This window comes from Rutidosis leptorrhynchoides, chromosome 6 (assembly GCF_046630445.1).
Source record: "Rutidosis leptorrhynchoides isolate AG116_Rl617_1_P2 chromosome 6, CSIRO_AGI_Rlap_v1, whole genome shotgun sequence".
NCBI classification, from domain to species: domain Eukaryota; kingdom Viridiplantae; phylum Streptophyta; class Magnoliopsida; order Asterales; family Asteraceae; genus Rutidosis; species Rutidosis leptorrhynchoides.
The window spans coordinates 172,517,973-172,530,377 of NC_092338.1; positions in this window are offsets into that span (position 1 = coordinate 172,517,973).

Genomic DNA, 12,405 nt, shown 5'->3' on the forward strand with positions numbered 1-12,405 from the left:
TACCATCTGCATTATACTTGTGCTTAAATAGCCACATGGAGCGAACTATGTTCGTGTCCGATGGGCGGGGCACAAGTGTCCAAGTACTGTTGTTAATTAAAGCATTATATTCATCAATCATAGCTTGTTTCCAGTTAGGGTCAGTAAGGGCTTCAGGGTAAGTGCGAGGGACAGGTGACACGATAGTGGTGTGAAGGTTGAGATGTTGAACGGGTTTAGTGGTACCAAGACGCGTGCGAGTGATCATGGGATGAGTGGAGGTACAGGAAGATGTAGCCTCAGTATTAGGAGGCTGTGGCTCCGTAGTATGATGCGGGGAATGTGCGGTAGCGGTAACCTCAATAGGAGGAGGTTGAGTCTCTGTAGTATGGTGTGAAGAGGGTGCGGTAGCTGTAGCCTCAATAGGAGGAGGCTGAGTCTCCGTAGAGGGATGAAGAGTGTGTGAGGTATCTGTAGCCTCAGTAGGAGGAGGCTGTGTCTCCGAAGGTGTATCATGGAGAGGATATGTGAAATGTCCCGTTCTTATTGATTAAAAACGTTCCATATTAATTGATTTCGTTGCGAGGTTTTGACCTCTATATGAGACGTTTTTCAAAGACTGCATTCATTTTTAAACAAACCATAACCTTTATTTCATCAATAAAGGTTTAAAAAGCTTTACGTAGATTATCAAATAATGATAATCTAAAATATCCTGTTTACACACGACCATTACATAATGGTTTACAATACAAATATGTTACAACAAACTAAGTTTCTTGAATGCAGTTTTTACACAATATCATACAAGCATGGACTCCAAATCTTGTCCTTATTTAAGTATGCGACAGCGGAAGCTCTTAATAATCACCTGAGAATAAACATGCTTAAAACGTCAACAAAAATGTTGGTGAGTTATAGGTTTAACCTATATATATCAAATCGTAACAATAGACCACAAGATTTCATATTTCAATACACATCCCATACATAGAGATAAAAATCATTCATATGGTGAACACCTGGTAACCGACAATAACAAGATGCATATATAAGAATATCCCCATCATTCCGGGACACCCTTCGGATATGATATAAATTTCGAAGTACTAAAGCATCCGGTACTTTGGATGGGGTTTGTTAGGCCCAATAGATCTATCTTTAGGATTCGCGTCAATTAGGGTGTCTGTTCCCTAATTCTTAGATTACCAGACTTAATAAAAAGGGGCATATTCGATTTCGATAATTCAACCATAGAATGTAGTTTCACGTACTTGTGTCTATTTTGTAAATCATTTATAAAACCTGCATGTATTCTCATCCCAAAAATATTAGATTTTAAAAGTGGGACTATAACTCACTTTCACAGATTTTTACTTCGTCGGGAAGTAAAACTTGGCCACTGGTTGATTCACGAACCTATAACAATATATACATATATATCAAAGTATGTTCAAAATATATTTACAACACTTTTAATATATTTTGATGTTTTAAGTTTATTAAGTCAGCTGTCCTCATTAGTAACCTACAACTAGTTGTCCACAGTTAGATGTACAGAAATAAATCGATAAATATTATCTTGAATCAATCCACGACCCAGTGTATACGTATCTCAGTATTGATCACAACTCAAACTATATATATTTTGGAATCAACCTCAACCCTGTATAGCTAACTCCAACATTCACATATAGAGTGTCTATGGTTGTTCCGAAATATATATAGATGTGTCGACATGATAGGTCGAAACATTGTATACGTGTCTATGGTATCTCAAGATTACATAATATATAATACAAGTTGATTAAGTTATGGTTGGAATAGATTTGTTACCAATTTTCACGTAGCTAAAATGAGAAAAATTATCCAATCTTGTTTTACCCATAACTTCTTCATTTTAAATCCGTTTTGAGTGAATCAAATTGCTATGGTTTCATATTGAACTCTATTTTATGAATCTAAACAAAAAAAGTATAGGTTTCTAGTCGTAAAAATAAGTTACAAGTCGTTTTTGTAAAGGTAGTCATTTCAGTCGAAAGAACGACGTCTAGATGACCATTTTAGAAAACATACTTCCACTTTGAGTTTAACCATAATTTTTGGATATAGTTTCATGTTCATAATAAAAATCATTTTCTCAGAATAACAACTTTTAAATCAAAGTTTATCATAGTTTTTAATTAACTAACCCAAAACAGCCCGCGGTGTTACTACGACGGCGTAAATCCGGTTTTACGGTGTTTTTCGTGTTTCCAGGTTTTAAATCATTAAGTTAGCATATCATATAGATATAGAACATGTGCTTAGTTGATTTTAAAAGTCAAGTTAGAAGGATTAACTTTTGTTTGCGAACAAGTTTAGAATTAACTAAACTATGTTCTAGTGATTACAAGTTTAAACCTTCGAATAAGATAGCTTTATATGTATGAATCGAATGATGTTATGAACATCATTACTACCTTAAGTTCCTTGGATGAACCTACTGGAAAAGAGAAAAATGGATCTAGCTTCAATGGATCCTTGGATGGCTCAAAGTTCTTGAAGCAAAATCATGACACGAAAACAAGTTCAAGTAAGATCATCACTTGAAATAAGATTGTTATAGTTATAGAAATTGAACCAAAGTTTGAATATGATTATTACCTTGTATTAGAATGATAACCTACTGTAAGAAACAAAGATTTCTTGAGGTTGGATGATCACCTTACAAGATTGGAAGTGAGCTAGCAAACTTGAAAGTATTCTTGATTTTATGAAACTAGAACTTTTGGAATTTATGAAGAACACTTAGAACTTGAAGATAGAACTTGAGAGAGTTCAATTAGATGAAGAAAATTGAAGAATGAAAGTGTTTGTAGGTGTTTTTGGTCGTTGGTGTATGGATTAGATATAAAGGATATGTAATTTTGTTTTCATGTAAATAAGTCATGAATGATTACTCATATTTTTGTAATCTTATGAGATATTTCATGCTAGTTGCCAAATGATGGTTCCCACATGTGTTAGGTGACTCACATGGGCTGCTAAGAGCTGATCATTGGAGTGTATATACCAATAGTACATACATCTAAAAGCTGTGTATTGTACGAGTACGAATACGGGTGCATACGAGTAGAATTGTTGATGAAACTGAACGAGAATGTAATTGTAAGCATTTTTGTTAAGTATAAGTATTTTGATAAGTGTATTGAAGTCTTTCAAAAGTGTATAAATACATATTAAAACACTACATGTATATACATTTTAACTGAGTCGTTAAGTCATCGTTAGTCGTTACATGTAAGTGTTGTTTTGAAACCTTTAGGTTAACGATCTTGTTAAATGTTGTTAACCCAATGTTTATAATAACAAAAGAGATTTTAAATTATTATATTATCATGATATTATGATGTACGAATATCTCTTAATATGATATATATACATTAAATGTCGTTACAACGATAAACGTTACATATATGTCTCGTTTCAAAATCATTAAGTTAGTAGTCTTGTTTTTACATATGTAGTTCATTGTTAATATAATTAATGATATGTTTACTTATCATAATATCATGTTAACTATATATATAACCATATATATGTCATCATATAGTTTTTTTACAAGTTTTAACGTTCGTGAATCACCGGTCAACTTGGGTGGTCAATTGTCTATATGAAACATATTTCAATTAATCAAGTCTTAACAAGTTTGATTGCTTAACATGTTGGAAACATTTAATCATGTAAACATTAATCTCAATTAATATATATAAACATGGAAAAGTTCGGGTCACTACAGTACCTACCCGTTAAATAAATTTCGTCCCGAAATTTTAAGCTGTTGAAGGTGTTGACGAATCTTCTGGAAATAGATGCGGGTATTTCTTCTTCATCTGATCTTCACGCTCCCAGGTGAACTCGGGTCCTCTACGAGCATTCCATCGAACCTTAACAATTGGTATCTTGTTTTGCTTAAGTCTTTTAACCTCACGATCCATTATTTCGACGGGTTCTTCGATGAATTGGAGTTTTTCGTTGATTTGGATTTCATCTAACGGAATAGTGAGATCTTCTTTAGCAAAACATTTCTTCAAATTCGAGACGTGGAAAGTGTTATGTACAGCCGCGAGTTGTTGAGGTAACTCAAGTCGGTAAGCTACTGGTCCGACACGATCAATAATCTTGAATGGTCCAATATACCTTGGATTTAATTTCCCTCGTTTACCAAATCGAACAACGCCTTTCCAAGGTGAAACTTTAAGCATGACCATCTCTCCAATTTCAAATTCTATATCTTTTCTTTTAATGTCAGCGTAGCTCTTTTGTCGACTTTGGGCGGTTTTCAACCGTTGTTGAATTTGGATGATCTTCTCGGTAGTTTCTTGTATAATCTCCGGACCCGTAATCTGTCTATCCCCCACCTCACTCCAACAAATCGGAGACCTGCACTTTCTACCATAAAGTGCTTCAAACGGCGCCATCTCAATGCTTGAATGGTAGCTGTTGTTGTAGGAAAATTCTGCTAACGGTAGATGTCGATCCCAACTGTTTCCGAAATCAATAACACATGCTCGTAGCATGTCTTCAAGCGTTTGTATCGTCCTTTCGCTCTGCCCATTAGTTTGTGGATGATAGGCAGTACTCATGTCTAGACGAGTTCCTAATGCTTGCTGTAATGTCTGCCAGAATCTTGAAATAAATCTGCCATCCCTATCAGAGATAATAGAGATTGGTATTCCATGTCTGGAGACGACTTCCTTCAAATACAGTCGTGCTAACTTCTCCATCTTGTCATCTTCTCTTATTGGTAGGAAGTGTGCTGATTTGGTGAGACGATCAACTATTACCCAAATAGTATCAAAACCACTTGCAGTCCTTGGCAATTTAGTGATGAAATCCATGGTAATGTTTTCCCATTTCCATTCCGGGATTTCGGGTTGTTGAAGTAGACCTGATGGTTTCTGATGCTCAGCTTTGACCTTAGAACACGTCAAACATTCTCCTACGTATTTAGCAACATCGGCTTTCATACCCGGCCACCAAAAATGTTTCTTGAGATCCTTGTACATCTTCCCCGTTCCAGGATGTATTGAGTATCTGGTTTTATGAGCTTCTCTAAGTACCATTTCTCTCATATCTCCAAATTTTGGTACCCAAATCCTTTCAGCCCTATACCGGGTTCCGTCTTCCCGAATATTAAGATGCTTCTCCGATCCTTTGGGTATTTCATCCTTTAAATTTCCCTCTTTTAAAACTCCTTGTTGCGCCTCCTTTATTTGAGTAGTAAGGTTATTATGAATCATTATATTCATAGATTTTACTCGAATGGGTTCTCTGTCCTTCCTGCTCAAGGCATCGGCTACCACATTTGCCTTCCCCGGGTGGTAACGAATCTCAAAGTCGTAATCATTCAATAATTCAATCCACCTACGCTGCCTCATATTCAGTTGTTTCTGATTAAATATGTGTTGAAGACTTTTGTGGTCGGTATATATAATACTTTTGACCCCATATAAGTAGTGCCTCCAAGTCTTTAATGCAAAAACAACCGCGCCTAATTCCAAATCATGCGTCGTATAATTTTGTTCGTGAATCTTCAATTGTCTAGACGCATAAGCAATCACCTTCGTTCGTTGCATTAATACACAACCGAGACCTTGCTTTGATGCGTCACAATAAATCACAAAATCATCATTCCCTTCAGGCAATGACAATATAGGTGCCGTAGTTAGCTTTTTCTTCAATAACTGAAACGCTTTCTCTTGTTCATCATTCCATTCAAATTTCTTCCCTTTATGCGTTAATGCAGTCAAGGGTTTTGCTATTCTGGAAAAGTCTTGGATGAACCTTCTGTAGTAACCAGCTAGTCCTAAAAACTGGCGTATGTGTTTCGGAGTTTTCGGGGTTTCCCACTTTTCAACAGTTTCTATCTTTGCCGGATCCACCTTAATACCTTCTTTGTTCACTATGTGACCGAGGAATTGAACTTCTTCCAACCAAAATGCACACTTTGAAAACTTAGCGTACAATTCTTCCTTCCTCAATACTTCTAACACCTTTCTCAAATGTTCACCGTGTTCTTGGTCATTCTTTGAGTAAATAAGTATGTCATCAATGAAAACAATGACAAACTTGTCAAGGTATGGTCCACACACTCGGTTCATAAGGTCCATGAACACAGCTGGTGCATTAGTTAAACCAAACGGCATGACCATAAACTCGTAATGACCGTAACGTGTTCTGAAAGCAGTCTTTGGAATATCATCTTCTTTCACCCGCATTTGATGATACCCGGAACGTAAGTCAATCTTTGAATAAACAGACGAGCCTTGTAGTTGATCAAATAAGTCGTCGATTCTCGGTAGTGGGTAGCGGTTCTTGATGGTAAGTTTGTTCAACTCTCGGTAGTCGATACACAACCTGAATGTACCATCTTTCTTCTTGACAAACAAAACAGGAGCTCCCCACGGTGATGTGCTTGGTCGAATGAAACCACGCTCTAAAAGTTCTTGTAATTGGCTTTGCAGTTCTTTCATCTCGCTGGGTGCGAGTCTGTAAGGAGCACGAGCTATTGGTGCAGCTCCTGGTACAAGATCTATTTGAAATTCAACGGATCGATGTGGGGGTAATCCCGGTAATTCTTTCGGAAATACATCGGGAAATTCTTTTACAATGGGAACATCATTGATGCTCTTTTCTTCAGTTTGTACTTTCTCGACGTGTGCTAGAACAGCATAGCAACCTTTTCTTATTAGTTTTTGTGCCTTCAAATTACTAATAAGATGTAGCTTCGTGTTGCCCTTTTCACCGTACACCATTAAGGGTTTTCCTTTTTCTCGTATAATGCGAATTGCATTTTTGTAACAAACGATCTCCGCTTTCACTTCTTTCAACCAGTCCATACCGATTATCACATCAAAACTCCCTAACTCTACTGGTATCAAATCAATCTTAAATGTTTCGCTAACCAGTTTAATTTCTCGATTCCGACATATATTATCTGCTGAAATTAATTTACCATTTGCTAATTCGAGTAAAAATTTACTATCCAAAGGCGTCAATGGACAACTTAATTTAGCACAAAAATCTCTACTCATATAGCTTCTATCCGCACCCGAATCAAATAAAACGTAAGCAGATTTATTGTCAATAAGAAACGTACCCGTAACAAGCTCCGGGTCTTCCTGTGCCTCTACCGCATTAATATTGAAAACTCTTCCACGGCCTTGTCCATTCGTGTTCTCCTGGTTTGGGCAATTTCTAATAATGTGGCCTGGTTTTCCACATTTATAACAAACTACATTGGCATAACTTGCTCCGACACTACTTGCTCCGCCATTACTCGTTCCGACACCATTTGTTCCTTTCGTTCTATTAACCCCTGGTCCGTAGACCTCACACTTCGCCGCGCTATGACCATTTCTTTTACACTTGTTGCAAAATTTGGTGCAGAACCCCGAGTGATTCTTTTCACACCTTTGGCATAGTTGCTTCTGATTGTTGTTGTTGTTGCGGTTATTATTGTTGTTGGGATGATTGTTGTAGTTGCTGTTGTTGTTGTTGTTGTTGTTGGGCCGTTTGTTGTAGTTGCGATTGATGTTGCGATTGTTGGGATAATTGTTGCGATTATTGTTGTAATTGCTGTTGTTGTTGTATTGGTGATTCTTATCACCGTTTTCCTCCCACTTTCTTTTGACTTGCTTCACATTGGCCTCTTCAGCAGTCTGTTCTTTAATTCTTTCTTCAATCTGGTTCACTAGTTTGTGAGCCATTCTACATGCCTGTTGTATGGAGGCGGGTTCGTGTGAACTTATATCTTCTTGGATTCTTTCCGGTAATCCTTTCACAAACGCGTCGATCTTCTTTTCCTCATCTTCGAATGCTCCCGGACACAATAGGCACAATTCTGTGAATCGTCTTTCGTACGTGGTAATATCAAATCCTTGGGTTCGTAACCCTCTAAGTTCTGTCTTGAGCTTATTGACCTCGGTTCTGGGACGGTACTTCTCATTCATCAAGTGCTTGAATGCTGACCACGGTAGTGCGTACGCATCGTCTTGTCCCACTTGCTCTAGATAGGTATTCCACCATGTTAACGCAGAACCTGTGAAGGTATGCGTAGCGTACTTTACTTTGTCCTCTTCAGTACACTTACTTATGGCAAACACCGATTCGACCTTCTCGGTCCACCGTTTCAATCCGATCGGTCCTTCGGTTCCATCAAATTCCAAAGGTTTGCAGGCAGTGAATTCTTTGTAGGTGCATCCTACACGATTTCCTGTACTGCTAGATCCAAGGTTATTGTTGGTATGTAGCGCAGCCTGTACTGCGGCTATGTTTGAAGCTAGAAAAGTACGGAATTCCTCTTCATTCATATTCACGGTGTGTCGAGTAGTCGGTGCCATTTCCTTCAAAATAGTTAAATGGAACAAGTTAATCATACAGAATATTAAGAGTAGTTAATAGTATTTCGTAGCATAATATGAACTCATTTATAAAAGCTTTTTCTTCATATTAGCGTTTTATAAGTTTAAATTCGGGTAGTACCTACCCGTTAAGTTCATACTTAGTAGCTAATATACAATTCAACTACTACAATTCTATATGAAAAACTGATTATAATAATATTTCGCGTTCAAACTTTTATACAATATTTTACAAACTTACAATACCGCTTATTTTACATAAAGCATGAAATATAGCACACAATAACTTTGATACAAGATAGTTGTGAAGACAATTCTAGCTAGTACACAAGTCGTTCAGCAAAGGCAATAAAGACACGTAATTCATACGTCCAGAAACAAGTCATGCATTCTGGTTTTACTAGGACTACTTCCCATCCTTGGTCTTGTGCAACATAACCGTTATGGCCGTTGATAAGACAGCGTGTTGTAACGTCATGAAAGGGACGAGGGTTACGTAATGTCCAACAGTCCCGTAATAATCTAAAAACCTCATTTCTTACCCCAATTACCGACTCCGTCACTTGTGGAAACGTTTTGTTTAATAGTTGTAGCCCGATGTTCTTGTTCTCACTTTGGTGAGAAGCGAACATTACTAATCCGTAAGCATAACATGCTTCTTTATGTTGCATGTTAGCCGCTTTTTCTAAATCACGAAGTCCAATATTCGGATATATTGAGTCAAAATAATTTCTTAACCCGTTGCGTAAAAGAGCATTTGGGTTCCCCGCAATATATGCGTCAAAGTAAACACATCGTAACTTATGGGTTTCCCAATGTGATATCCCCCATCTTTCAAACGAAAGTCTCTTATAAACCAAGACATTCTTGGAACGTTCTTCGAATGTCTTACAAACTGATCTCGCCTTAAATAGTTGTGCCGAAGAATTCTGGCCGACTCTAGACAAGATTTCATCAATCATGTCTCCGGGTAGGTCTCTTAAAATATTGGGTTGTCTATCCATTTTGTGTTTTTAAACTGTAAAATAGACAAGAGTTAGATTCATAAAAAAAAATACTTATTAATACAAGCAATTTTTTACATATATCATAAAGCATAAGAACACTATATTCCATATATTACACCACACGAATACAACTATCTTATTCCGACTCGCTCGTTTCTTCTTCTTCGGTTTTGGTTCGTTTTGCCAAGTTTCTAGGGATATATGATGTTCCCCTAATACGAGCCGTCGTTGTCCACATTGGTTTAGAAAAACCTGGTGGTTTAGAGGTTCCCGGGTCATTGTTACAACTTAAGGACTTCGGGGGTTGACGATACATATAAAGTTCATCGGGGTTGGAATTAGATTTCTCTATTTTTATGCCCTTTCCCTTATTATTTTCTTTTGCCTTTTTAAATTCAGTTGGGGTAATTTCTATAACATCATCGGAATTCTCGTCGGAATCCGATTCATCGGAGAATTGGTAATCCTCCCAATATTTTGCTTCCTTGGCGGAAACACCATTGACCATAATTAACTTTGGTCGGTTGGTTGAGGATTTTCTTTTACTTAACCGTTTTATTATTTCCCCCACCGGTTCTATTTCTTCATCCGGTTCCGATTCTTCTTCAGGTTCCGATTCTTCTTCCGGTTCCGACTCTTCTTCCGGTTCCTCTTCGGGAACTTGTGAATCAGTCCACAAATCATTCCAATTTACATTTGACTCTTCATTATTATTAGGTGAGTCAATGGAACTTGTTCTAGAGGTAGACATCTATCACATAATATCAAACACGTTAAGAGATTAATATATCACATAATATTCATATGTTAAAAATATATAGTTTCCAACAAAAATGTTAAGCAATCATTTTTAAAGAAAACACGGTCGAAGTCCAGACTCACTAATGCATCCTAACAAACTCGATAAGACACACTAATGCAAATTTTCTGGTTCTCTAAGACCAACGCTCTGATACCAACTGAAATGTCCCGTTCTTATTGATTAAAAACGTTCCATATTAATTGATTTCGTTGCGAGGTTTTGACCTCTATATGAGACGTTTTTCAAAGACTGCATTCATTTTTAAACAAACCATAACCTTTATTTCATCAATAAAGGTTTAAAAAGCTTTACGTAGATTATCAAATAATGATAATCTAAAATATCCTGTTTACACACGACCATTACATAATGGTTTACAATACAAATATGTTACAACAAACTAAGTTTCTTGAATGCAGTTTTTACACAATATCATACAAGCATGGACTCCAAATCTTGTCCTTATTTAAGTATGCGACAGCGGAAGCTCTTAATAATCACCTGAGAATAAACATGCTTAAAACGTCAACAAAAATGTTGGTGAGTTATAGGTTTAACCTATATATATCAAATCGTAACAATAGACCACAAGATTTCATATTTCAATACACATCCCATACATAGAGATAAAAATCATTCATATGGTGAACACCTGGTAACCGACAATAACAAGATGCATATATAAGAATATCCCCATCATTCCGGGACACCCTTCGGATATGATATAAATTTCGAAGTACTAAAGCATCCGGTACTTTGGATGGGGTTTGTTAGGCCCAATAGATCTATCTTTAGGATTCGCGTCAATTAGGGTGTCTGTTCCCTAATTCTTAGATTACCAGACTTAATAAAAAGGGGCATATTCGATTTCGATAATTCAACCATAGAATGTAGTTTCACGTACTTGTGTCTATTTTGTAAATCATTTATAAAACCTGCATGTATTCTCATCCCAAAAATATTAGATTTTAAAAGTGGGACTATAACTCACTTTCACAGATTTTTACTTCGTCGGGAAGTAAAACTTGGCCACTGGTTGATTCACGAACCTATAACAATATATACATATATATCAAAGTATGTTCAAAATATATTTACAACACTTTTAATATATTTTGATGTTTTAAGTTTATTAAGTCAGCTGTCCTCATTAGTAACCTACAACTAGTTGTCCACAGTTAGATGTACAGAAATAAATCGATAAATATTATCTTGAATCAATCCACGACCCAGTGTATACGTATCTCAGTATTGATCACAACTCAAACTATATATATTTTGGAATCAACCTCAACCCTGTATAGCTAACTCCAACATTCACATATAGAGTGTCTATGGTTGTTCCGAAATATATATAGATGTGTCGACATGATAGGTCGAAACATTGTATACGTGTCTATGGTATCTCAAGATTACATAATATATAATACAAGTTGATTAAGTTATGGTTGGAATAGATTTGTTACCAATTTTCACGTAGCTAAAATGAGAAAAATTATCCAATCTTGTTTTACCCATAACTTCTTCATTTTAAATCCGTTTTGAGTGAATCAAATTGCTATGGTTTCATATTGAACTCTATTTTATGAATCTAAACAAAAAAAGTATAGGTTTCTAGTCGTAAAAATAAGTTACAAGTCGTTTTTGTAAAGGTAGTCATTTCAGTCGAAAGAACGACGTCTAGATGACCATTTTAGAAAACATACTTCCACTTTGAGTTTAACCATAATTTTTGGATATAGTTTCATGTTCATAATAAAAATCATTTTCTCAGAATAACAACTTTTAAATCAAAGTTTATCATAGTTTTTAATTAACTAACCCAAAACAGCCCGCGGTGTTACTACGACGGCGTAAATCCGGTTTTACGGTGTTTTTCGTGTTTCCAGGTTTTAAATCATTAAGTTAGCATATCATATAGATATAGAACATGTGCTTAGTTGATTTTAAAAGTCAAGTTAGAAGGATTAACTTTTGTTTGCGAACAAGTTTAGAATTAACTAAACTATGTTCTAGTGATTACAAGTTTAAACCTTCGAATAAGATAGCTTTATATGTATGAATCGAATGATGTTATGAACATCATTACTACCTTAAGTTCCTTGGATGAACCTACTGGAAAAGAGAAAAATGGATCTAGCTTCAATGGATCCTTGGATGGCTCAAAGTTCTTGAAGCAAAATCATGACACGAAAACAAGTTCAAGTAA